Genomic DNA, 26,320 nt, shown 5'->3' with positions numbered 1-26,320 from the left:
TAAATGATTTTTGATTGATTGATTTTTCTGCTATTACATTTATAGCATTGCTCCTTTAGAAATATTCCCCCTTCCCCAGCAGTATTATTTCTCCTCATCTCTGCTTTCCGTGGAACTAATTCATGCTGTTAAGTTGGGCATGACTAATATTGTTAGGTTAGGGATAGTTATTTGGCAGAGGGGTTACACTATGGATTAGAAAAGAGGAGAAACTAGGAGTAGGAAGACCAGTCAGGAGACAGTTATTGTCTTAGCTTAAACATGAGTTGATCGGGACCTGGAAAGAAAAGATGCCTAGAACTGGAAGACTGCTGGAAGTAAGGAATGAGGGAGAAAGGAGGAGCAAAAGATGAGTTAATTGAATTAGCATTGTCCAACTAGGTTTCTAGTAATTGACTCCTTTGTGCAAGGCTGTGAGCTGTGGGAGATGACATACGTCCTAGGTGCTAAAGGTACGAAAATGAAAAAACCCACAGTCCCCCTTACCTCAAGTAGCTCATTGTCTAATGTGGTGATACTACCTCTGTTACAAAGCAGAAAGCTCTTGTATGCAAAGAGATGTCCAGAATAGGATGAGAATGTGAGGGATAAAGCTAAGACCCTGGGAGACTGGTACATATTATCAAAAATAGGGTCCCAGTATAGTTAAGTGACTTGTCTGTGGTCATGTGGCTAGCTAGTAACCATCTCAGAAGCAGAATTTGAATTCAGATCTTCCTGCCTCTCAAATACAGCATTCTTTCCGGGATCTAAAAAGCAAGCTTGATAATGGAGATTAGCAGAAAACCGAGAACTCCTAAGAGGGTAAAAAGGACAAAGATTAGGGAGGTTGGGAGTACTTGGGGCAATCTGGCCTACTTCAGTTTTGCTTGAAGCCGACCCTGTTCATATATTATTAAACAAATAAATTTTTGGGAAGGTGGTGACTGATTTCACTTCCATGCCATTATGAACCTGACTTGAAATATGACTGGTCTCTGGAGATAGCACATTATTCAGTGGATAACACCCTAGCGTGTGGTTAAGAACCAGCTTTGGTTGTTTTGCTCTGCAGCTCCGGTAGTAGCTCCCTCTGTTTGATGGTAACACGTTCTGTTAATGTTAATAATACTTTCCTTCTTCTGTTTGTTGCTATTTCTAGTTTCTTTTTCTGGTTTCATATCTATTGTAGATAATATTTTTTAAATGCTTAGTTCGTGCCTGGCACATAGTAAGCTGTATATGATTAGCTACAGGCAGCTAGGTGGTACAGTAGATAGAGTGTCCCTGGAGACCAGAAGACCTGAGTTTAAACATGGCCTCAGGCACTTGCTAGCTGTGTGACCCCTGGGCAAGTCACTTTACCCTCTTTGCCTGCATTTCCTCTTCTGTAAAATGAACTGGAGAAGGAAACGGTAAACCACTGCAGTGTCTTTGCCAAGAAAATCCCCAAAATGGGATTTCGAAGAGTTGGACAAGACTACTGAAATGACTAGACAAAATATTATTGTTATTAATGAATGTCTGAGTTGATCAATTTAGGGTTGAAGCTAAAACCCAGTGTGTACATCAAAATCTTTTTTTTTCTATTAGCTATACCCATTGTGAGAATGAAGAGTAGTTTTGAACCTGTGTACCATGGAGGCTTGTGATTTCCAAAAATAGTATCCAAGATGGCTTGTGTTAAGTAGGGATCAGGACTCTCAATAACTATTTATTCATGGAATTAACCAAAGTAAAAGCATATAGAAGAAGGTTCCCAGCCAAAAACGAAGACAAAAACAAAAACAATTCCTAGAAAAAACATGTTGAGTCCTAGTTCTAATACTGGTTTAAAAGACTCAGATTTGGAATTTTATTATTGGAAGGGACCTTAGAGACCATTTAATCCAACCCATATATGAACTAGCAGTTCTCTCTATGTAATCCTTAACTGTTGGTCATCTAGTCTTTGCTTAGAGAGCTCCAGAGTCCATTCCCATACCGAATCTGAGTAATCATCTTTCTCCAGTTTAGAGAAATATTTGATTTGGTTTCCCTAGGGCCATCATAGCAAGGTGATGTGGTGGTGGTGGGGCTGTAATATATCTTGTATGTTAATAGCTATCTGCGTATTGTTCCTCCATTGGACTGTGAACTTGAGGGTGGGGGATAATGTTTTCACCTCTCTCTGTATCACCTGTGCTGACCCAAAGTAATCCTAGTACTTTAGCATGTGCTCTCATTATTAAGATTTTAAAAGACATAATTGGATCTATAATCTCATCTAGTTAGCTGATTCCTCCATTGGTAGGGATTGCAACCCAACCTCCTTGCCCATTCTGTGTGATTCTTTGTCCATACCCAAAGGGGGTCTATCCACTTAAATATGATTTTAGAGATGATATCTCTGCTAGAGAATTTGAACTGTCATCCCCTTCCCTCTCTATGTAACCAACGTGTTTACTTGTATATCTTTCATTTCCTTGAGGTCATGTTTTACTCCTGTATCTCGAAGCTCCTCATTGATTAGAGCACAATCATGTTTCGAGCCAACCCCATTCAGTTCACCAACTCTCAGATTGAAAGAGGTTAAATAACTTGCCCAGGTTTATTATTATGTTGCTGTTGAGAGTCTGAGACAGTATTTGAATTCATTTCTTCCTTATTCTAGGAAGAAACTAGGTAGCATCATAGGGCTGGACTCAAATCCAGTCTCAGATACTTACTAGCTGTGTGATCCTGGGCAGGTTACTTAACCTTGTTTGCCTTAATCCATTGGAGAAACCACTCCAGTATCTTTGCCACAAAAACCTCATGAACAGTGTGGTCCATAGGATTATGAAGAGCTGGACATGATTGAATCACAACAGCTTCCTTATTGTAAGACCAGAGCTGTCCATTCCGTCTCTAGGTTCTGTGTTGTAGCCTACTCTAACCCACCATGTGCCTCTCTTTGCCCTTTCTGTGAGCCTCATTTTCAGTTCATGATTATTGCATGTTGTTTTAAAATATCTCTAAAATGGTCTTTCGTTTGCCCCGTAGATGATGCCTGGGCAGGAGTGTTAGAAGCTGATCTGCATAATCCTCAAACAGGTAATTTTTTAGGATTTCTTTGTGTTCTTCCGTTCAAATGCTTTGTGAGAGAGTGTAGCTCTAGCAAGTTAATTTTGTTTTCTGTTTTCTGTGGTCCCTGGTGCTCTGTGCGCAAACCAAAGACAAAAGAACAGGTGATATAGTGGTCATGGAAACCTGTGGGCTTTTGCTTGAGGGTCAGCAGCCATTTATGTATACTCCAGGGTCCTCATAAACAAAGAAACGAACATCCTGTCCTGTTTCTCTTGACTCAGGAAGAAATGGAGACCCAGAGAGTGATTTGCTCAATAGCACAGAGGTAAAAAATGGTGGAGCTGGGATTTGATCTGAGATCTTCTGACCCTAAATTTATCTCTCTTAATATCATACCAAGACGTTTGATGCCTAGTCCTGTACTCATCCTCTTAATTATAAGGTAGTGGGGTATGGTGGAAAGAGCTCTGTCTCAGAAATCAAAGAACCTGGCTTCAAATGCTGCCTCTGTTATTTCATCCTTATGTGACCTTAATCATTTGTAAACATTTATTGAACATTGGACTGAATGACCTTTGCAGTCCCTTCTACGATTCTTGATTTACTCATCAAAAATTAGGGATTGACAGGCCTTTGTGGATGTAAGACTTATCACATGAGGTTTCTTCTCCTCCTCAGTGGAACACCCTCTATTACTACAGTTATAAAGAAATAAACGCGTACTCCTGAGTTTGCAAATGAACTCCTCCTAAATTTTACCCCACCTTTACTAGCCATACTATTTTCCCCCAAGTGTACTCTTCATTCCATCTAGGTTAGCTTGCTCACTGGCTCCTGAACACACCATGTTTGTTTTTATTTCTAATTTCTTGAAAAGCATACTTATTACCATCTGCAAGTGTTTGAGAATGCTATTTTTTGTCTAAATTATCTTCCTTCAAATTTCTTTTTATCCAAATTCTATTTTTCTTTTTTTTAAATGTTTATTTTCGGTTCCAAATTCTCTCTCTCTCTTCCTTCTGTCCTCTCCCTATTGAGAAGGCAAGAGATACAATAGTCATTATACATAGGAAATCAGTTCCTCATTTGCCATGTTGCAAAAGAAAAAAGAAAGCAAGAAAAACAGAAACCGTGAGAATATATATATATATTTATACTTCCATTTGTTCTCAGAGTTCATTAATTCCCTCTCTCTACTGAGGTAGATAGCTTTTTTCTATCATGAGTCCTTTGGAATCCAGAGAATTTTTATTTTATTTTTAATACATGGAAGAGCTTCACACCTTGTTCTTCTGGCTCCAAATTCAGGTTTCTTCTTCTTCTTTTTAAAAAATTTATTTATTTTTAATTTTCAACATTCACTTCCATAGGATTTTGAGTTCCAAATTTTCTCCTTGTTTCCCCCCTCCCCCGAACTTAGTTGGTGTGTAAGTTGTTACAGGCTCAACATATACATTCATATTAAACCTATTTTCACATTAGTTGTGTTCTGAAGAAGAACTCGAACCAATGGGAGAAACCACAAGAAAGAAGGAACAAAAAAAAAGAGAGCAAATAATATGCTTTGATCTGTATTCAGACTCCACACTTTTTCTGGATGTGGACAGCATTTTCCATCATGAACCTTTGGGAGCTGTCTTAGACCCTTGCATCGCTAAGAAGAGATAAGTATATCAAAGTTAGTCATCCCATCACTGGCTGTTACTGTGTACCATGCTCTCCTGGTTCTGTTCATCCGGTGAGATTTTAAAGGGAGTTTGGGATGTCTAGATTACAGCCATCATTTTTGGAGGAGACCATCACACAGGGCAGCTCCTACCCACTCTCACTGACCATGACAGTGGTAGACAGAATGACTACTGAACTGAATGAAACTGTTCAGACCCATTAGTGCATTTCCAGTTTTAATGTGGGATGTAGGAAGGTTGGGTTGCATTTCTCTTGTTTCTCCCACAGAGTTGTCCTATGGCTAAATTACCCCCCCTTCCCCCCAATTGTAGCTCCCTCTTGAGGCTATGGAGAGAAAGAATTCAGTGGCCTCTAAATTAAATTCCATTTTTTCAAGCTAGAAACCTATTGTAATACTATGTATTGTGCCATAGAATTCTGGAGTTGATGGACCTTCAGAGATACGGTAATTCTGCCGTATATAAATGTAATAATTATTGTTACTGGCAGTAGGGGGAACAGTACGATGAGGCGTGGTTTGCCTCTCATGGCTTTTTGTCTTTTTTCATGTGCCGTACTTTCTCCCTCCCTGCACCCCGTTTTTTTTCTCCTACTGAATTGTGGCTTGTCACATAGGGAAGGGACTCTAGAGACTATCTCTCAGAAAGTTTGTCCCTCTGCTTTTTATATAGTTGAGGAAGTTAAGGCACAGAAGGCTGTTTCTTACCCAGCCCCAGTTAATAAGTCCCAGTTTTGGGACTTGAACCCAGGTCTTTGGTCTCTTACATCTAATGCCCTCTCCACTACATTTAGCTCTGCCCCTTTTAAAGTTATGCATAAATTAGTTTTCTTTTTTGTAATATGTTGAAGACACGTTACTTGGCTTATGTTATAAGGAGTTTTTCCATTTTGTATACTCATATACACAATGATTTTTGAAATTTTTTTTCCCTGAAAGTTTATGTAATTACATCTGCTACTTCATTCATTCAGATATTTTTTGAATGGGCTTATGAGGCCCAGTGAGGGATATGAGATGTGCATGTGAGATGAGAATATGAGATGAGATTCCCTGTCTTCAAGCAGTCTACAGTCTAGTTGGGGAGATAAGATATACAGAAGTATGCTTGTGAATACATAAAGTGTAAGGTGTCACATAAAGTGTAAGGTGGGCAATGGTTCAGCGTCACAGTGAATGAGTGTTTGAGAATATAATGTATTCGTCACTAATCTGGGTGGTAAGTGGTGCTGGGAAGGCAGGTCAGTTGCAATGAATGAAGAATCATTTAAAATAGAAATTGGCTGGTTTCATATTGTAATTACTAGATAAGATGTTTGTAATAGTCTGTCAAGTGGGATTTGGCATCTCTTTGCAGACAACTGTATCTTTAAAAAAAATCCTGAAGTCTTGTTCAGGTTTTAATTCTCATTAGCAGGAACCTTTGATAGATACATCAGGGATTGAAGGAGCGTTAGGAAAGTTGGAACGACAGGGTTTTTTGGTTTGTTTTTGTTTTTTGCATCCAGATCTGTGATTTTATCAGATGGAAGGAAATCTTGGTGTGTAAAACTTTCTCTTGCTAATATGGATCAGAGATTTGTCATAGTTGACAGTTGTTATCAGAGCTGGGGACATTGTGGAGGGTGGGGGTTTGTATATCTGGTAGTGACTTGCCTGTGTATAACAACTAATATGTGTTGAAGGTGAGGTCTGAATCCATCAGGTCTTCCTGACTTTAAGACTGTCCTTCTATCCACTGTACCAAAGGTATAAAATTCAAATAGAAATGTATCCCTGTGGGCTGCATATTCTCTTAGGTTACTACAAATTAACATATTTAGGCTGATTATTCTCTTAGGATTCTACCAGTGAACGTTATTTAGAACACTACAAATTAACATTTTCTGTGTTGTATTTTATTTCTGTTTATTTTGTTAAACATTTCCAAGTTACATTTTAATCAAGTTGGGGCCCATTTTGGGAGTTTGGCCAGCCTAGAGTTGCCAAGAGTTTGACTCTTCTTCAGTATACAACAATGCCTCTCTGTCGCTGGCACAGGCCTCAATTTTTAATGTATTTGTATATTGGTACTGAACAGGGTCTTTTCATTGAAAGTTCACTGTGCTTGATAGTTATAACAGCAGTGATGTTTCATCAAATGTCCCCAAATCTGTAACAGCTTAATTTTTATGTTTCTAAGTATATGCACCATTGTGGAAAGTGAATTAATCTTCATTGTAGAAAGCTCTCCTGTCATGGATGATCCCTGTTGGTTACAGATAATCAACAGTCATTAAGCACTTACCACATGCCAAACAAGCACTGTGGTACAGAAGGAGCTTGACTGAAACAAATCAGTGGTTTTTATTTAAGATCATAGGAACCCAGATTTAAAACTGTAAGGTACCCTTGAGATCATTTAGTCCAACTGCCTCATTTATATATAAGGCAACTGTGAACTGTGAACTCAGTAAGATCATGAGACTTGCCCACTTGAATTAGTTTTGCTTTAACAGACGCATTTAAAAAGTAGTAAAAAATAACTTGAAAGCTAAAAAAACCGCAATTACATTGTGAAGTAGAAATTACTTCCATCAATTGAATAAAGAGTTTCTGAGACCATATATGAATATAAAATGTTTATAACAGTTTTATCGCTAGGATACAGAATGTGTTGCTGTATTGACTAGAGTTAGTGTTGCCAAGATGGAAGCTAGTGGGGAAGCTGGCTTCCTCAGCTTGGGTTACAACACCACCCACACAGTAAACCCCAGGCCATGTCATCACACTGGTGTCATCGAGGGATTATCTCAGTGTGGTGAGCTGCATTCAGTTGGCTTGCCAATCTTGGGCTTGGGGGTAGAACTCTGGAATTTACATTTTGGCTGTCGTTTTATGAGAAAAGACTCCACAGACCCCTAACGCTGCGTTCTTGTGCTGTCTCTGCTTCTTCAGAGCCTGGTCCTGGTTCTAGCTTTCATGCTTACTGTAGCTGACATGTGGCCTTATGGTTTCATACTTAAAACTAGGAGGAAGTGGTTTCACTGGCCCCTCAACCTCCCCCCGCTCCCTTCAATCATCTTCATTACCATCATCACTGGTATTTATATAAAGTTTTTACTTTGTGCCAGGCACTATCCGAAGTCCTTTACAAACTTTATCTCATTTGGTCCTTACAACAGTTCTGAGACATCAGTGCTATTACTACCCCCATTTTACAGATGAGGAAATTGAGGCAAATAGGTTAAATGACTCACTCAGGGTCATAAAAGTAGTAGGTGTCTGAAGCTGGATTAGAACTCAGGTCTTCCTGAGTCCAGGCCCATCTCTCTCTATCCACCATACCTACCAGCTAGCATAGAGCCTTCCTAATTATTGTCAATTATAAAGTTAAACCTGGTTGCTGTTGTTTGATTACACATGTATAAACACTAATCTATGTCACCTTGGGTAAGTTCCCTAACTTCCATGGTATCCATAAAATGCAGATGATAGACCCTCTTGCTTTAGTTCTGTGATATTATATTCCTCTGAATTGAGCCACCCAGGGGCAAGGTTTGTTTCCCTCTGTTTCATTGTCTTTACATCAGTCTTGTCTCTTTCTCTCCCCCTGCCTTGCTTCCTATGACCGGTGGCGTGCATGTGTGAGATGGGGGTGGAAGAATGCCGAATCATAGGTTTCATGCTTGAGGAGACTTTAGGGGGTCTTCTAGCTCAGTGCTCTCATTTTACAGATGAGGATACTGAGTCCCACAGCTGTGAAGACTTACATAAGGTCACATAGGAAGTGGCAAAACAGATTGTTGAACCCACCTCCTGATTCCAAATTCAGCAAACTTTGCCTCATATCATGCTGAAGCCTCAAGCCAGCAGGGTACAAAATGAGTGTTTTTGATCAGTTGTAGATTTTAATCCCATATCACTAGTTTCTTCTTTGACATTTCTAACTGGATGTGCTATTGTTACCCCAAACTCTTCATGACCAAACTAATTGCTTTCCCCTGAAAATCAGTCCCTCTTCAGAGCTTTTTTCTTTCTGTCAAAGGCAGCAGCATCCTTCCTCAGATCCCCGGAGAATTGATGTCTTCCTTGTTTCTTTCTTATATCCTCGTCGAAAAGTGAATAAATATCCTTATATAGTGGTGTGTGTTGTATATGTGTGTGTGTGTGTGTGTGTGTATGTGTGTGTGTTATGTGGAGAGGGAGTAGATATCTATATAAGCATATATATGTATATTGTATATAAAAGTATCACATCTGATTTTTATCTCTGTATATCCTATGTCTGTGTATATCTATATATCTGTATATCTATCCTATGTCTGTATCCTTATATAAATTCCTCCATATATGAAGATACTTATTCATACTCATCCCACATAATCATTTATCAGTGCCTAACCTTATTGTTTCTAAATTATAACATCTTGCCTTCTTACCCTTCTTCTCTTTGCTCATGCAGCTAATTCCCTTATTCAAGCCTTCATCATATTTCTCTAGAACTATTGCAATACCCCCCCTTATTGACTTCCCTGCTTCAAGTGTTTCTCTACCCCTCAATTTGTCTTTTGAAATGATTTTCTTAAAGCCAATGCCTAATGATGTACCTTTACTACCTCAATAAAGCCCAGTGGCTTCCTTTTACTTCAAGATCATTTAGGCATTTAAAGCCGTTCATGGACTAGCCTCCTTCCCCCAAACCTGTCTTTTCAGTCTTATTGTATACAATGTGTTCCATCCAAACTGGCTTTTCTTCTTCCCTTTATCCATAGCACTCTATTTCCTCTCTGTGTATCTGTCTGGGATACTCTTATTCCTCATTTCTGTGTTTTGCAATACTCATTTTCCTACAGGAAGGGAAAATGCTACTTTCTACATGAAGACTTTCCTACCACAATGTCTGCTTTGCACATGTTTTATGCCTAAGAAATGCTTGTTAATTGATTTATTGATTGTCCAATGTTTCCTCTGGATGAGTGCCTGACTTTGTTCTGCTTATTGACTGGGTGGTTCATTTATTTACTTAGTCAACAATTACTTACTTCATGAAGCATTTTCTTGCTAGTGAGGACTGGCATCCTGGAAATCCTTGAGTGGGACAGTAATGTGGAAAGTGCTAATCCTGACTGGAGGCACAACCATGATATCATGAGGGTTATGTAGAACTGAGAAGTGGGAAAGATCATTGAGTCACAAGAAATGTGTTTGAATGTTGGTTTTGCCATCCTCCAAGTTGCTTAGCCTCTGTGGGCCTCAGTTCTATCTTCTGTCCACTGAGAGGGTTTGACTTGTTTGATTGCTTCCCCTGAGGTCAGTCTGTGATTCAAGTGTCTTTGCCTTCTCCTTATCAGTGCTTTCTTGCTTTAACCAGATGAATAATTCTTAATTCAACGGTGTGGGAGGCATACAGCAAAACAGTGTCTTGCACATAGTAGATAATAAGTGTTTGTTGGATTGAATTGGTTCGAATTAGGAAGCAAATGGAGGTGGTTATCTCTTGGATCCTATGTCTTTCACTTGGAGTGAATAGCTGTATCAGAATTTTATTTTCATTTTTCAAGTTTTATGAATACTTTTTTTTAATACTACAGTCAGTCCACCAATAGCATATTAGTGTTTCTGTCTTCCTGAAGACTCCAAAATTGACTGTTTACATCTTTTCTTATCTTAGCCTGTTTCCTGGGTATGAGGTGAAACCTCAGAGTTGTTTTGATTTATCTTCCTTGTATTATTGTTCGTTTAGATCCATCTCTCATATGTATATTACTTTTTTGGGGTTATTTTTGTCTTGAGGCATATTTGGTCAAAAGATACGAACAGACACCAATGGAATTAGGTTTCTTTGTTTTCAGACAAAGTTTGCGAAGTTAAGCAAAGTCAACCTAGTACACCATGACAGCTTATGAGCTGCCTGTCCTTCCTCAGTGCTCGTATCATTCTAGAGGAGAGTAGTTGGGCTTCATCTTCATTTTAAAGGAAAGAGAAAAGTATTTGAACATAAGGTGTGGGGAAAGAAAATGTTTTCTAGAAACTAACAAAGGTATCACCTTAGCACCTAATTTTTCCAGGAGTATGGAACAAATTTTGCCTTTCTGAAATAGTCCCAGCTTGTTCTGTGCTGGGATTGCTAAAAGGTGTGTAAACATATTTTTTTTTCTTTCCATATAGGGTAACCTCAAAAGCAAAGTCATTGCAGTTTATTCAGTCCTGCCTTGTGTATCCATAGTTTGACAACATGGACATAGGCGTTCATATTTGTATAAACAACTGTGTTTTGGAGCTGCCGAAAAGTATGCTTTTTAAAGCTGCTTTACCAGACTGATTTAAAAAGAACAGCAAACACCCAACAACTGGGGACCTGAAAAACATAAAGACAGCATTACTCATTTTGCTTTAAGTTCAAGTACTCCCTGGATGCTGGCCCTGCTTGGTTGGCATTGCCCCAAGCAGGTAGTGTCTTTGAGCCATCTGTTGAGTAAACCTCAGCCTCAGTCCATGGGCTTGAGAAAGCTACTTCTTGTTACATAGGAATTTGTCCGGGTGTGGATGGCGTGTTGGTGTTCAGTCCTGGAGCTAAAGGGGAACATGGAGAGAAGATCTGGTGAGCACACTGCTTCCATGCCAGGGAATGTCTAAAGCCACTGTTTCCCAAAGTAATTTAATTTCTGAATCTTCTGAAATGAGGAGTGTCCCCAAAATCTTAGTGTGGTTTAAAGTCTTAATAGTTTAAAACTGCATTAAGCCTTTGGGAAAATCTATCAATTCTACCCAGGAGCCCTATAATTTCATGCTAAAGATTCCAAGACTCATCATATACGACAACGTTCTAGGCCAGCGGGTTCCTTTTTTAATTGTTTTTGGTGATAGAACATCTGAGAGTTTTGTCTTGGGCCATCTGACTATGAAATGGTGTTGCAGGAATCATGTTTTTCAGGGAAATGAAAGAAATTAATCCTTTTACTGAAAATTAGTGTATATAATTTATGCTTTTAATAGCTATGTAATTTCATAGAAGGCAGCATGGCACACTAGTTGGATTCAGAAGAGTGATCATTAATGGAATGATGTCAGGTTAGAAAGGTGTTTCCAGTGGAGTTCCTCTGACATTACTTGGCCCTGTGCTGTTTAACATTTCTATTTATGAGTTGAATAAAAGTGTAACTGTTATGCTTGTCAAATTTGCAACTTGCATAGGTAGGAAATGTAGAAAACCAGTTGGATGAGATTCAGGAGAGCTAATATAAAGTTCTATAGAGTTATGTATTTAAATATGGAAGAGACTTAGAATGCATCTAGTATAACCAGCTACATCTAAAAAAAATCATTTATTTATTTATTTTAAGTTTTTAGTATTCACTTTTTAAAGATTTTGAGTTCTAATTTTTCACCCTCTCCTCCCTTCCCCCTCCCTAAGATGGCATGTCATCTGATATAGGCTATATACATGGACAGTCATATTAAATATATTTCCACATTAGAGATGTTGTGAAGGAAGAATCAGAACAAAAGGGAAAAAACCACGAGAAAGAAAAACCAAAAACAACAAAAAAAGGGCAAATAGTATTCTTTGATCTGCATTCAGATTCCCTATTTCTTTCTCTGGATATGGACAGCATTTTCTTTCATGAGTCTTTTGGAATTATCTAAGGTGGTTATATTGCTGAGGAGAGCTAAGTCTGTTAAAGTTGATTATCATACAATGTTGCTGTTACTGTGTTCTCCTGCTAACCAGTTAATTTTAAGGTGAGGAAAACAGAAGAATAGAGAGTTTTGGTGATCTCAGGGTCATATTAGTAAGAGATTGATTCAGGATTGAAACCTTGGTCTTCCTGACTCCAAGTTCAGCACCTTATGCCATATCATCTCCAGAGTCTTGATTCAAAAATGTCTTGATAGCCTAAAACAGGTTCTTAACCTGGAATGTCTGAACTTGCTTTAAAAAAAAATTTTAATAGCTATTTCAATAAAATTGTTTTCCTTTGTAACCTATATGTTTTATGCATTCAAAAATTATTCTGAAGAGTCCCAGACTTTACCGCTGCCAAAGGTAGCAGGGGTGAGGGGTGGGGGATCTGTGAGTTGGAGGATCCATTATAAAAAAGGGTTAACTTTTAGTGTAGAACAGTGGACTTAAATCAGTAAGAAGAGTTTGAAACATTCATTGTGGAATCTTGGAAGAGATGACAAGGATTGGGAGTGAGTTGGTACTACAGAGATAGAACCATAAAGTATACTAACTTACCTGGATGGGGCTCGAACTGTCAGTCTCTTCCACATCTATACCATGTTCTAAACACTGGACTAATGAGTAAAGAGTCACTGATCAATTTATTCTTCAAACCTGCCATTCGTCAGTGATGTTTGTATTGCTTTACATTAAATGTGTCCTTTCCGTGTTTTCTGGGATTTAATGAAGTTAATGGAGGGACGAAGGGTAAAATATTGTCTTCCTGATATACTGAATTAAATAGTTTTCATGGAAAAAGGCAATAAATATGACCTAAACTACTCAATTTGAGATCAGCTTGTTACAGTATAACCTTTTGATGAGACTCATGCAAATTGGAATATGTTCAAGTGTTGAAAAATCATTGTTAGCTTTATTACACAAAAGATAGCAGGCATTACCAATCACCAGCTAGGGAAAGAGCAAGGAATGGTAGCTTTAAAAATTAAGAAAAAACTGTTAGAGATGTTTAGAAGAGTTTTCTCACAATGAGTTAGGTGAAATGTTGAAATGGGTGAATGGGGTTAGGAGGATGAAATATTCTAGAGAATCTTTAGAAATAAGGTAGCCAACACCCACCTTTCCAGAATGGTTTGGGTGAAGTCTACTTGAAGGATGACTGGGAGGAATCTTCAATTTTCTCATCTTTGAACTACTTCTTTCATTAGAGTTATTGTGGGAAAAAATGCTTTCTAAGCCATAAGGCATCGATCAATTAATTAATTAAATGTGAATTCTTATTTGGTATTGGGGTTTTGCATTGGTTTCTTAGACTGAATTTTTTTCTCAAGTAAAACCTTTGCATCTTGGTCCTGTCATATTAGAGGACATTTACTAAATTCTCATGAGCAGAAGGCCTCCTTTTCAACTGATTTTTAATAAGGAATTGGAGAAAAATTCCCCTTCTTATTACTAGCATGGTTTGGATTTTCTTATGGTGAAAATTTAGTTATGTAGTGATGGAGCGATTTAAGTTAGCAAGCAAGAACAAGAGGTCTCTAGGATTTTAGAGGGAACTGGGGAGAATTTTCTGCATGTATAAAACCTCCGTTTTCCTGGTTTTTATTTCTCAGTGCCTCTCCTGAGCCAGGAATTCTGCCATTTTTCAATAGATCGTGGTAGATATTTGACATTGTGTTACAAAGTAGTGAAAACACCGGTTCTTACATTTATTAGCTTTTACTTGGCTTGCGTTTTGTATTTCTTTGCATGTGTGCATATAGTGTCTTCTCCTCCCCCTATTTTTGACTTTTAAAATTTTTAAAAATTCTGATCCTACCCAACACCAAAGCAAATATTTCTATACACACTGAAGAGAAAAAGAGGCTTGTCTGTGAAACTGTGAATCTCTGTTATGTTCAGCTTCTTTTTAAGTATGCAACAAATTCATCATATAACATTCAAAGCTGTCCTGCTGGTCTCTCATTCCTTCTGGGCCTCCTTCTGTTCTCTTCTGTGCATTTAAAAAACATGCTTCAATGACTCACTTTTTATTTTCCATCTCCATCTCTGATGGTCACCTCCTTCCCACTCTCCCCCAGCCCAATAGGGGAAAGAAAGAAAAACAAAACCCCAGTTGTAAATCTTTGTCGTCAGACAAAACAGATGGCTTCATTGACCATATCAAAAAATTTGTGTCTCACTGTGCATCCTATCGTCTCTCGGTTGGGAGAGGTGCTTATTTCATCATGTGACCTCTAAGATCATGGGTTGTCATTGGCGTTCATTCTCAAGTTTTCTATAGTTGTGTGCCTTTGCAGTGTTTTGTTGTTATTGTAAAAATGAGTCATTAACTTTGCAACTCTCAGTACAGTACCTCGCACATAGTAGATATTTAATAAATGCTTTCTGAGTTAAATTGGGAAAATTACCTTAGCCTTCTGAGCCACAGTTTCCCCAGTGTCAAAATAGAGTTGAGAAGACTTGCATGATTTACCTTTTGGGCTGGAGAGCAGAGTGTAACGGGTTAGGAAATGGACCTAAGATTTTACTGATACAGGGAACCTCCTGCATTTGTGATACCCTCCTATAATTGTATCCCAAAGTATTTTATAAATGTGAGCTATTGGAGACTGACTTGTTCTCTTTTTTCATTATGCTATATTAAGGACATTCTTGGGTAGGTAGACTCAGAGTAACAAAGCGTACTTCAAAGACTCCTTGGAGTCCTTAAGAACCTTTAAAGGGCATCTAGAAAGGTCAGAATTTTTTATAATGTTAATATATTATTTGCTTCTTAAAATACTCCTTCATTTTCCAAGTACGTATCTTTGAGACTGTATCTTCTTCATATACTTCAACCAAAACCACATATCAGAACAGATTGAATGCAGGAGAAGATAGGAAAACTTGTCTTCTCTGAAACCAGAAATTAAAGAGATTTGCAAAAATGTATAAAATAATGACACTTTTCTCACTTACTTTTTTTGCTTTGGAAAATAATACTATTTTTCATAAAAATGTTATATTTATTTCAACATAGGTTTATTGTTTATGAAAATTCATGCATATTAAGTGTAGTTAAATGATGCTAAATTTAATAAATTTTATTTAGGATATATATACATGTATATAAATATATTTGATATATTTACAATTTTTACAAATTTTATATTTATTTTCTAAATAATATATTCAAAATATATTTTAAAATATTTATCAGTTTTGCTTTTTAAATAGTAAATTTCAGTAGATATAACCCACATAAATGAAAGCCTTTTGGGGTCCTTAATAATTTTAAAGAGGATAATGGATTGCTGAGACCAAAAAAGCTTGAAAACTGGTGCTCTGTTCTAGAGGGCTGGAAAAACCTGGGTTCATTTCATGTTCTGTGGATGCCTATCTTTGTGACCTTTGGTAACTGACGTGAACCTCTATGGATCTCAGTGTCTTCATTTGTGGAGCCTGGGTGAGGGTTTGGGCTGGTGGCTAGATAATCTTTCAAATTCCTTCCAGCTCTCACATTCCATGATTCTCTGAAGATGTCTGGGAGGCATTCTCTTAGATCTAGTGCCCATGCTGACATGTATCAGTCAGTGGAAAAAATTAATCCCCATGGTATCACATGCCTTCTAAGTGATTCATAAAAGAAATCAATCCAATATATTTCTGTTCAGGATAGGAGACGTTAAGCATCTAATAGGATTAAGAAGACTCTTGTATGATTTCCCTCTAAAACGCAAATGCTGTACCACTTTTAATTATAGTGACTGAATTACATTTTTCATCTTATATTAGATTTTCAAGTAAACTTCATTTGGACCTAAATTACTGTAGGTTATTTAAATAAATAAACCTATCCATTTCCATATTTGCTCCTCTTGGCCATTCAATTTTAACCATAAAATGAACCCCCAAAAGAAGAGATAAAGTGACCTCTTCCGTTTTACAGAGGTAGAGCGCTATCAATTTGGGACATTGTATAGTTTGTCATACTTTGTTGATATATGAGTTAGTTTTGCTCTTTGTTTTTTTCTTTTAAAAATTTTTAAAATTCATTTTGAACTTAAATAAAAAAAAATAACAGAACATTTTCATGTACACAGTATGATATACAGAGAGGATTCAGTATCCATTTCAGACTTGACTTTTTAAAAAAAAACTGTAATAAAAACTACACATTGTTTTCAAAGCTACCCTGCTTTTCTGTGCTTCCTTCCAAGTTTTCTTTTGTTCTGTGCTGTGTACTTTTTATTTTTTCTCCCTCCCTTCCCACCCTGCCCTAGAGAACGACTACAATGAAACACACACACACGTAAACCCATACTATTTATACTTCTGTTTAATAGTTCTTTCTCTGGAGGTGGATAGCATCTTCCTTCATAGGTCCCTTGTAGTTGTTTTCAGTAATTATGATACTCAAGATGAGTTAGTCATTCAAAGGTGTTCTTAGGACAATATTTATGTTACTATGTATGGTGTTCTCTTGGTACTACTCGTTTCACTTTTCATTATTTCATGCATATCTTTCCATGTTTTTAACCAACTTATTATTTCTTGTAGAACAGTAGTAGTGTTCTATGACAATCATCTACCACATCTTGTTTAGCCATTCTGCAGTTGAATGGCCTCTATCATTTTAGCCAATCTTATAGGTGTAAGAGAATATTTCGGAGTTGTTTCCATTTGCATTTCTCTCATCAGTAATGATTTAGAGCATTTTTCATATGACCATATTAGTTTTGATTTCTTAATCAAGAAAACTACTGGTTTATATCCTTTGACCATTTTATTTTCCATTGGGAAGAGGATGAAAGAGGGATCTATCAGAAAATGTTGGTGATATAAAAATAAAAGCTATCTATAAAAATATATTATTTTTAAAAACACCTAGAGAAGGGGGAGGGTAGGAAGAGACAGAACGATGGGGAATGACAGTGATGTTTAAAAAAGGGGGGTAGGGTTTAGCAGGATCTGGTCTTTTGCTTTTATTGGTATGGGGAACTCCCCCAGGGTGAGGAAACTTCCCACTCCCTTTGCCCAGCTTACTATCTTAAGGGGTCCCTGAAGCACTGAGAGAGGTTAGGTGACTTGACCTGGGTAACAGGACCAACTCTGGGCTCTCATTCCACTGCTCCATGAAGCATTTAAAAAAAGTTTTTAAAAAAATATTTAAAAGTTCATTTGACTTATCTCAGGTCATCTCACTGTTAAATGGTGGAGGCAGAATTTGAATCCAGGTATTTTTAACTCTGCTTCTGAAAAAATTTATAATAATGATAGCTAGCCTTTATGTAGTACGTAAAGGTTTTACAAAGTATTTTACAAGTGTTCATCTCATTTTATTCTCACAACAATTCTAGAAGTTAGATACTCTTATCACCCCCCCTTTTTACAAGTGAGGAAAAGAGGTGGACAGAGATAGAAGTAATTTGCCCAGTGTCGTATGGATAGGAAATGTCTGAGTAGGATTTGAACTCCTGTTGTTCTCTTTCCACTGTGCCACCTAGCTGCCTTCGAACTTTTGCTATACTTATAGTTGGTATCACAGATTAGCTTGTACAGTTGTTTACTCCTTAGCCAGTATTGATTGGGTAAGTCACTTCACCTGTGTTTGCCGCAGTTTCCTCATCTGTAAAATGGAGATAATAATAAAACCCACCTCCCACGGTTGATGTGGGAAAATAATTGTGAAGCACTTAGCACATGTGCCTGGGACTGGGAATAAGCGGATAGATATTAATATGTCTCTTGTCAGTCAGTGCAGTAAGCAAGGATTTATTGAATTCCTTCTGTGTATTTAATACTGTACCAGGCACTGATAATACAGATAACAGGAACAAACAAATAGGAAGTCTCAGGGATTCTATAGTCTGTGGTAGGACCTTAAAGATGGAGGAATTCTCTCCGCTAGTGTAGGCCGGTACACAGTTTAAAGACTGAGAGAGTCGCCTAGGGCTCTGAGAGGTTAAGTTATTTGCCCTCCCTGGCTCACATAGTATATGTCAATGTTCACACTTCTTTCTGGTTTTACGGCCTGCTATCCATTTTCTAGCTGAAATAAAAACATTTCATTTCCTTTGAGCAATACTAGTAAAAGTTGACAGGCTGGTGAAAGGTGGGGTGTTGGAACTCAGACCTCAAAATTCATGGTTAGGGTGGTCTGTAAATTTCCATTATCCATGATCTCTGACTTCCTTTGCTGCTCATAAGAGGGTTAGCTTTTCTTATGACTTGAAAGCAAGAGTTAATGCAAATTCATTTTAGGTATTTGTCTAGAATACGGAATATTTGTGTAGAAAATTGTCTACTTTATTACTAGAATAGTAGAAGACTTGATGGGGATTTAGCCACTCTGAGTTAACTATCTAGGGCAGTGGTTCCCAACATTTTTCAAGTATGAGGAGGGCTTTTATTCTTAATTTATTTTATATATAAAATTTTGTTGATTTTTGTTTTTTAATATAAGCAGTTTTCCAACATACTCATTTATTGCACCTTTCTTGGAATAAAGAAAATCATAAAACCATGAGACAGAGTGATCTTTGTAATATTCTGCACTCATAAAGGACCCCCTTTTATTGTAAAAAAATTTCCCTAACGCCCCTTTCCATCATAATAGTTGTATTACCAGTGTCATAGATACAGGTCTAGAAGCAACATCAGAGGGCCCCTTGTTCAACCCTGAAAATTGACAGTTGGAAGAATTGAGGTCCAAGGAGGACTAATGACTTGCTGGATGTCACAAAGTTAAGTGAGCATCAGAAGCAGGATCTGATCCTAGATCTTTTGACTCCTGAGCCTTTGCCCTTCAGTACCACAATGCCTGTTAACATCTATTGATTATGAAAAAACATAGTGACCAAAAGCTGAATGTAGCAATGCTTTTTATTGAATGTTTTATCAATCATAATAACAACACTGAAAAACTTTTAAAATTCAATGAAATAAGCATTTATTAAACATGTGTGCCGATGCAAAAATAGAAATGAAGTCATCTCTGTCATACATGTGCAAGAAAACTTTCAGTCTACAGGAGAGATGTTTGCTTATTAATTTCTCCAAATTATTTAAGGAGATGAATACTTTGCCATAACTCTGTGGGCCACAAGTTAGGAATTCATGCTGGAGGTCACTTCTTTCGATTGTTTTCTGTCTTGCATATATTTTATCTTATAACCTGTGACCTTTGAACACGTTTCCTGACATTGGAGACTTCATTTGCGCTCTCTTGGAATACTTGCTGCCCTCAGTTTTAGTGAAGATACTGTTCCTGACCTATCCCAGAGCAAAGACCTATTTATCGAGTCTTATTGTGGCCCTGTCTTCAGTCCCATAGAAGGAACAACCAATTTGATATTTTTACATGGATGTCCCATAGATGTCTCAAACTCAGCGTGTCCAAAAGGTCATTCCTTCCGGTTGATCCTTCCCTCCTAAGTCATTTTATCTTCATTTTGTACGTATTTACCTCTGTACACATTTTGCCTTTCCCTTTCCCTCCTCTTGCCCCAATGAAATGTAAGCTTTTTTGAGGTAGAAACTGTTATTTTTATATCCTCATGGTCTAGTAAAGTACAATGAGGATGCTTTTCATCATGTTACTTCACCAGGTTTAAGTTCCTTTAGCACTTTTAGATAGAAACCCCCCAGTTTAGGGAAGACCTATGTATATGAAGAGATGGGAGAAACTTTTGTATGGGTTTTTCTTTCACCTGTGCTCCCTACCCCTAACTGTCCATTTTTCCTCCAGATTCTGCATCCATACTTAAGGAAGGATTGACCTAGAGAGTTACCTTCTTTGTACAGATGGAATTAATAGTGGAAATCACATTGGACTTGAGTGTCAGTCCAGGTTGGTTAGAGTCTATAGCATGGGATGGGCAGTAATAGAAGTCAGTTAGGCAGTATACATTTATTAAGCACTTACTCTATGCCAGGTACTGTGCTAAGTGCTGGGGATAAAGGCAAAAGACAGTCCCTGCCCTGGAGGTCCTCACAGTTTAATGGAGGAGGAAGGAGGGAGGGAGGGAGAAGAGACCACAGCCAAGCCACTATGTACATACAAATTATATGCAGGATAAATTGGAGGTAACCAACATTATGGGAGATTGGGGAAAGGCTTCTTGTAGATGGTGAGATTTTAGCTAGGATGAGAGGGAAGGCAGGAGACAGAGATGAGGAGGGAGAGCATTCTAGGAGTGGGGTGGGGACAGTCAGACAGGCTGGGAGCCCAGAGATGGAATGGCTTGTTCTTTGATCAATAAGGAGGCCACTGACACTGGATTGTAGAGTAAGGAAAAGGGGTGGGGTGGGATAAAAAGTGTAAAAAACTTGGAAAGTGGAGGTTCCTTTAGAAGACATTTAGAATACAACTTTTGGGTAAACTACGAATTATTACCTCATTGGTAACTCTTTGCTGATCGCCCTGGTTGGTTTCCCATATCCTACTTCTCTAATTAGAGGGTTAAGTACCAAATTAACTATGACTTCCACAAGGTGTGACATTCATGCCTCTGCGTACATTAGGTGCTTGGTTAAACCTGACATTTTTGAATGAATGAAATGCTTTGGAATAGACTGGTGTGTAGAATGACAGCACAGGGAACAGCTGCATGTTCTGGCCATGAATGAGAGCTATAATTGAAATGACTTCAATTAGAATATGTACAGGAGATTGTGGATTTCATTAGGCAGTGCAGATGGCTCCATTGATGATGATCAGAGTGGGGGGTGTGTGTGTGTGATTTAATAACTAATATTAATTGCAATCTTTTGTATGCCAAGATGAGGCTCCTAACCCACCATCTGTAGGACAGCACTAAGGGCCAAATGTGGAATTGTTTTTTCCCAAAGCTTTGGTGGATAACATTCTTTATCACTTCATTCCTTTGTGACCCTAGGGTCAGAGATCTAGACTTGGACAGTCGGAGGCCCCATAAAGATCAAGCAGTCCATCAACATTTATTAAGTGCTTATTATGTGCCAAGCACTGTGCTAAGTGCTGGTAGTATAAAAAGAGACAAAAGACAGTCTCTGCCCTCAAGGAGTTGATGGTCTAATGGGAGAGATAACATGCAATCAAATACACACAAAACAAGCTATCCGTAGGATATAATTAAGAGAGAAGGCACTGGAATTAAGAGGGCTTGAGGAAGACTTCCTGTAGAACGTAGGATTTTAGTTGGAACTTAAAAAGAAGCCAGGGAGGTTAATCGTTGGAGTGGAGGAGGGAGAGTGTTCCAGGCATTAGGGACAGCCAGAGAAAATGAGCAGAGATAGTGTGTTGTTGGTGGAACAGCTATGAGGTCAGTGTCATTGGATCAAAGAGTGAAGGAGGGGTAAGGTGTAAGGTAGAGGGAAAATTATGAAGGTCTTTGAATGCTAAACAGATCATTGTGTATATGTTCTTGGGGGCTGTAGAAATCATTGGAGTCTATTGAGTAAGGGGTGACAGGGTCAGACTTGTGTTTTAGGAAAATTACTTCAATGGCTGAATGGAGGATGGATTGGAGTGGGGAGAGACTTGAAACAGGCAGACCCACTAGCAGGTTATTGCATTAATTAAGGTGGGAGGTGGTGAGGACATGCACCAGAGTGGTGGCCATGGAAGAGGAGATATGGAAGGGATAACTGTAATTGTTTTAGCCACCTCTCTCATAGAGTTCTGGTGAGATAAAGTATGCATTACTATTATTATCATGACAAACAAAATAGCACGATTGACACCAACCATATACATCCAGGATGACTCCTAGGTTGTGAGCCTGAGGGACTGGGAAGATGGTATTGCCTTCTACAGTAATTTTTGAAGAAGAGTTTTCCCAGCTGACACATGCTATTAGTAAAGCCATTTGCTTTGCATATAGCTAGGGGGGACTGTATACAGTGTATGTGTTCAGTTTGTGAAAGCAGCCATTAACCATTGGTTGAAATAGATTGGATGACCTTTGGCTTCATATTGTTGTAGAATTCGTATATGCCTCTATTGTCTTACAATGCCCAGTTGCTTTTAAGGCTAAAACTGTCATCTCCAATTTTATATAATTTTTAACATTCCATTTTAAAATAATGTTTAATTTAGCATTTTTATGAAAATGCCTGTTATGAATGGGTCATTTCATAGTGTGTAGTATTCCAGTAACTAATCACCAAGTGGGCAGCCTACTTATAATTTAGCTTTTGCACCTTTGGTTGACTGGTCCTTTGAAACTGGCTTAATCTGTTGCTGAGATCATACTTGCAACAGTGGAGCTCAGCAATTCAAGTGGACCCCGTATGTTGAATCTATGGGACGAATGGTCAAGAGACCATTGATGTTTCAAAGTCAATGTAGAAAGAGGTCTTGGTGGAGTTCTTTAGGGATCTGTGTTTGGGATTCTTGTCTCCCATTTTTATCAGTGTCTTGGCTAAGGGCACAGGTGTCATGGTAATCAAATTTGAAAATAGCTCTAAGTTGGAAGAGGTAGTTAACACACTGGACAGCAGACTCAAGACACACCAAGTGCTTGACAGACCTGAGCATCAGGCTGAATCTAACAAAATGAAATTCAATAGGGACGAATATAAAATGTTCAACAAAGTGAACATCACACATGTCTGAGATGCTCTCCTCTTTACCTCTGCCTCTTAGAATGTCTAGTCTCCTTCAGGACTTTGGCTCAAGTGACCACAGAGTTACATAGTCTTGGAGTTTTAGGATTAGGAAAATCTTCTTTCTGTGTTTTCTTAGCTTAACCTTCTCCCTCTTTGGCACCAAGACTGTGCAATTATATCATCAAAAATGGGTTACTAAAGATCCCCGGGAACCCCAAGAATAGGTCCCTAAGATGAAAAATGGTCATTTGAATGGTTGATTTAGAGCTAACATCTTCATTTTACAGAGTAGCGAGCTGAGACCTACAGAGTGTAAAGCCTTTTTCTTCAGTCACAGTCAGGATTCAAACCCAGGTCTTCTGGCTCCAACTTTGATGTTTCTTCATCAATGCTACTACTTTAGGTCAATCAACACTTAATTTATTAAGCATGTATTACGTGCCAAGCGCTGTGCTAGGTGTTGATGATACAATATTATAGGTGTTAGATACTGATGTGAAAAAAGTCCTTGAACCCAAGAGGTTCACAATCTGATGGCTATAAGAGGTGGGGAAAGATATACCAATGTTTGAACTGAAGTCCATGTCTTTTTATATATTATAATGCCATAGAAAGAACACTGGATTTGGAGCTCAAAGGTCTGTGTTTGTAATCTTGGCTCTTTTATTTACTAACTGTGTGACTTAGGATGAACTGACTCACTCTTAGACCCATTTTCTTCATGTAGAAAGTGAAGGGGGAGATGTCTCTTATTTCCTTTCCAGTTCCAAAATCCAGATGTGTCATGATTCTGGCTTCAAGTTCATTACTTTTCCTTCTATACTAAGATAGCTTTCAAAAAAAAAAAACGAGGAAAGACCAGTCACTCAGGAATGACCTTAATTAAAGGGCTTTCCTTCTCCTGCATTGTTACAGGTTAAATGTTGGGGCCTGACTAGTTGTTTCATCTATGACCTTTAATGCAGTCATGGAAAAAAGGCAAAAATTTCACATACTAGTATAGGCATTCACTAATTTCCAGCAGAAAAACTCAGTTGGTCATCGTTGTTTCATAGATGAAAGCAAAATTATTGTGACCATTTGTGAAGGACACCAGTGGACTCTGGCCCTTATTCTTGGTCAGGTTGCCAGCTTCTGGGTTTAAGAAGTTAGCTTCGTAATCTCAGGCTGAGTGCCCCATCAGTCTTTTGAGTGTTAAAACCTGTTGTGGTGAGAGACCTGATCTGATATATTGGATCTAGCTTACAGAGAATTATGAATCATTCTTGAAATGAAGGTGGCCTGAAACAAGTGACTAATTTCTATATACTGTACAGGTAGGAAATATCTCTTCAGTTGTGACTTGTGATTCCTGTCTAATTTCTAATTTTGACTTGGATGTTGTTGTTTGTCAGGATAAGGTTGAGCCTATCAACCTACTTTGAACTCTAGTGCATAGCATTTAGAGTGTTGAGCTGTGGTCTCTACCTCAGTATATCATAAGAAAAGAGTCCTAGACTTGGAGTGTGATGATCAAGGTTGAATTTCTTCATCTGCTGCTTATTTTTGCTATGTGACTGTGGGTTAGTACCTTTCAGGGTCTCAGTTTCCTCATGTCTCTAATGGGAATGCCAACATGTAACTCCAGGTTGTGACAAGGGGATCACTTGTAAATGAGAGCTATTATTGCTGAAATGTATCTGTAATCTCATAGATTGGAAAGTTTCCTCCAATAGCACAGATTACAGTCCATTCTTGACTGCCAGTCTTGTGGAACTTTTATCCCTCTCATCACATAAATTCACCCCAGAGGGCCCACCCAGTGTGCTGTGCCGGAGATCCTTGCTTCCTCCTGAGAAAACTCAAGTATCAGTGGGGCATTTTGGTTGGCCACCTGCCTGCTGCTCTTTAACCTCTCCACAAGACCAGCTCCTCTTCGGTTTCTATCCTAGATTTCTTTCGTCTCCTCCTCCTCCTCCTCTTTTTCTGAATTCCTCATTGGTTAAAATGATGAAGCCTGCTCATGAACCCATATACCTCTCCATTGCCATCTAGGTGATACTGATTTTTAATTCTTGGGAGAATATTATTTATCGTATCTGGCTTCCTCCGTAAAGGACCTTCTCCAGTATGTTATCATGGCACAGAGGTGACCCAGATTTCTTGAAGTCTATGACAACAGAGAATTCATCCATGATGGAAAGGCTTTGGGTATGACTCAAACAACAAACTAATAGGGGTTCTCCAGGGATCAGACCAGTTAAGTATCCTTTTTCTGACACTTTTCTGATGATTGGGGTAGCCAGGTGACTGGTTCTAGAGTCAGGAATTAAAATCCAACTGTAGATACTTAATAACTGTAAGACCCTGGGCATGTCACTTAACCTTTGTTTGCTTCAGTTTCTTTATCTGTAAAATGGGAATAATAAGAGTACCTGCCTCCCAGGGTTATTGTGAGGATCAAATGAAATAATAATTGTAAAATACTTCACACAGTGCTATTTAAATGTTAGCTAGTATTGTTAATTTTTGGCCCTGGTGACTCATGAAGCCAATATATAATGATCCTCAGTCCTGTGCATCTACCTTTTTTTTTCTTTCAGTTTTGGTGGTAGCAGGGTGGAAAAGGGGTCAGAGGGTACTAGTATAATTTGGTTTTTAGACAGTCTATAAACTTTTTTTTGACTTGGCATTCTAATGTGTGAGCTTTGTCTAATGACCATCACGTGGACAAATGCCAGAGGAACTGACCTATCAATCTTGATGTTCTTATGACAAATGAAACCAATTGGAAGATAGAGGTTGCAGGCTAAATAGGAGGGTGGCTAACAAATACTTATTAGAAGGCAGAGAAATGAGCTGGTTTTATCATAATTCATTTTTTTTCTATAATTAAAATTTTTTCTCCCCCTCCTCTCCATGGGTAAAGACAACAAAAAAAGTAAAACTCTTGGAACAAAAACTCATACTTAGGCCAAACAAATTCCTACAATGGCTACATCCAATAGTATTAGTCCAGATTGGACAGATGTTCTCTGTCAGGAGGCAGGCAGTAATGCTTCATCATTGGTCCTTTGGAATCGTGTGTGGTAGGTCATTATGTTGATGAGAAATCTCGAGACTTTTAAAATTCTTCATTTCTACAATGTTAATAATACTACATTATAAATCTTCCTCCTGGCTCTGGAGTTGATTTTTATCACTATGCGTTGATGAGAAGAAATGTTATTTTATGAATATCTGGCCATCACATATTGAAGGACTGGTATTTGCAGAAATACTATCATAAAAATAATTGCAGCTTATACATTCATACTGAGGATGAAGAGAGAAAGATTTTGTGAAGAACTAGTGAAGTCACAAGGGCAGCTAGGTTGCTCAGT

General features: G+C 38.2%; 1 protein-coding gene across 18 annotated transcripts in view; it reads left to right on the top strand.

Moving 5' to 3' along the window:
• TRERF1 (transcriptional regulating factor 1) overlaps positions 1-26,320 on the top strand; it is a 334,655-nt gene that overhangs the window by 151,832 nt on the left and 156,503 nt on the right. For 17 of the 18 annotated variants that reach the window (XM_072642154.1, XM_072642161.1, XM_072642162.1 and 14 more), the window contains exon 2: positions 3,004-3,054. The exons of the other annotated variant lie outside the window; for it this stretch is intronic. The gene's annotated coding sequence lies outside the window, so the exon portion shown is untranslated. The remainder of the gene's footprint in view (positions 1-3,003; positions 3,055-26,320) is intronic. 18 annotated transcript variants of the gene reach the window in all.

Source organism: Notamacropus eugenii, chromosome 2 (genome assembly GCF_028372415.1).
Source record: "Notamacropus eugenii isolate mMacEug1 chromosome 2, mMacEug1.pri_v2, whole genome shotgun sequence".
NCBI classification, from domain to species: Eukaryota; Metazoa; Chordata; class Mammalia; order Diprotodontia; family Macropodidae; genus Notamacropus; species Notamacropus eugenii.
The sequence above is the reverse complement of the archived record's forward strand: the minus strand, read 5'-3'. Positions and strand labels throughout refer to the sequence as shown.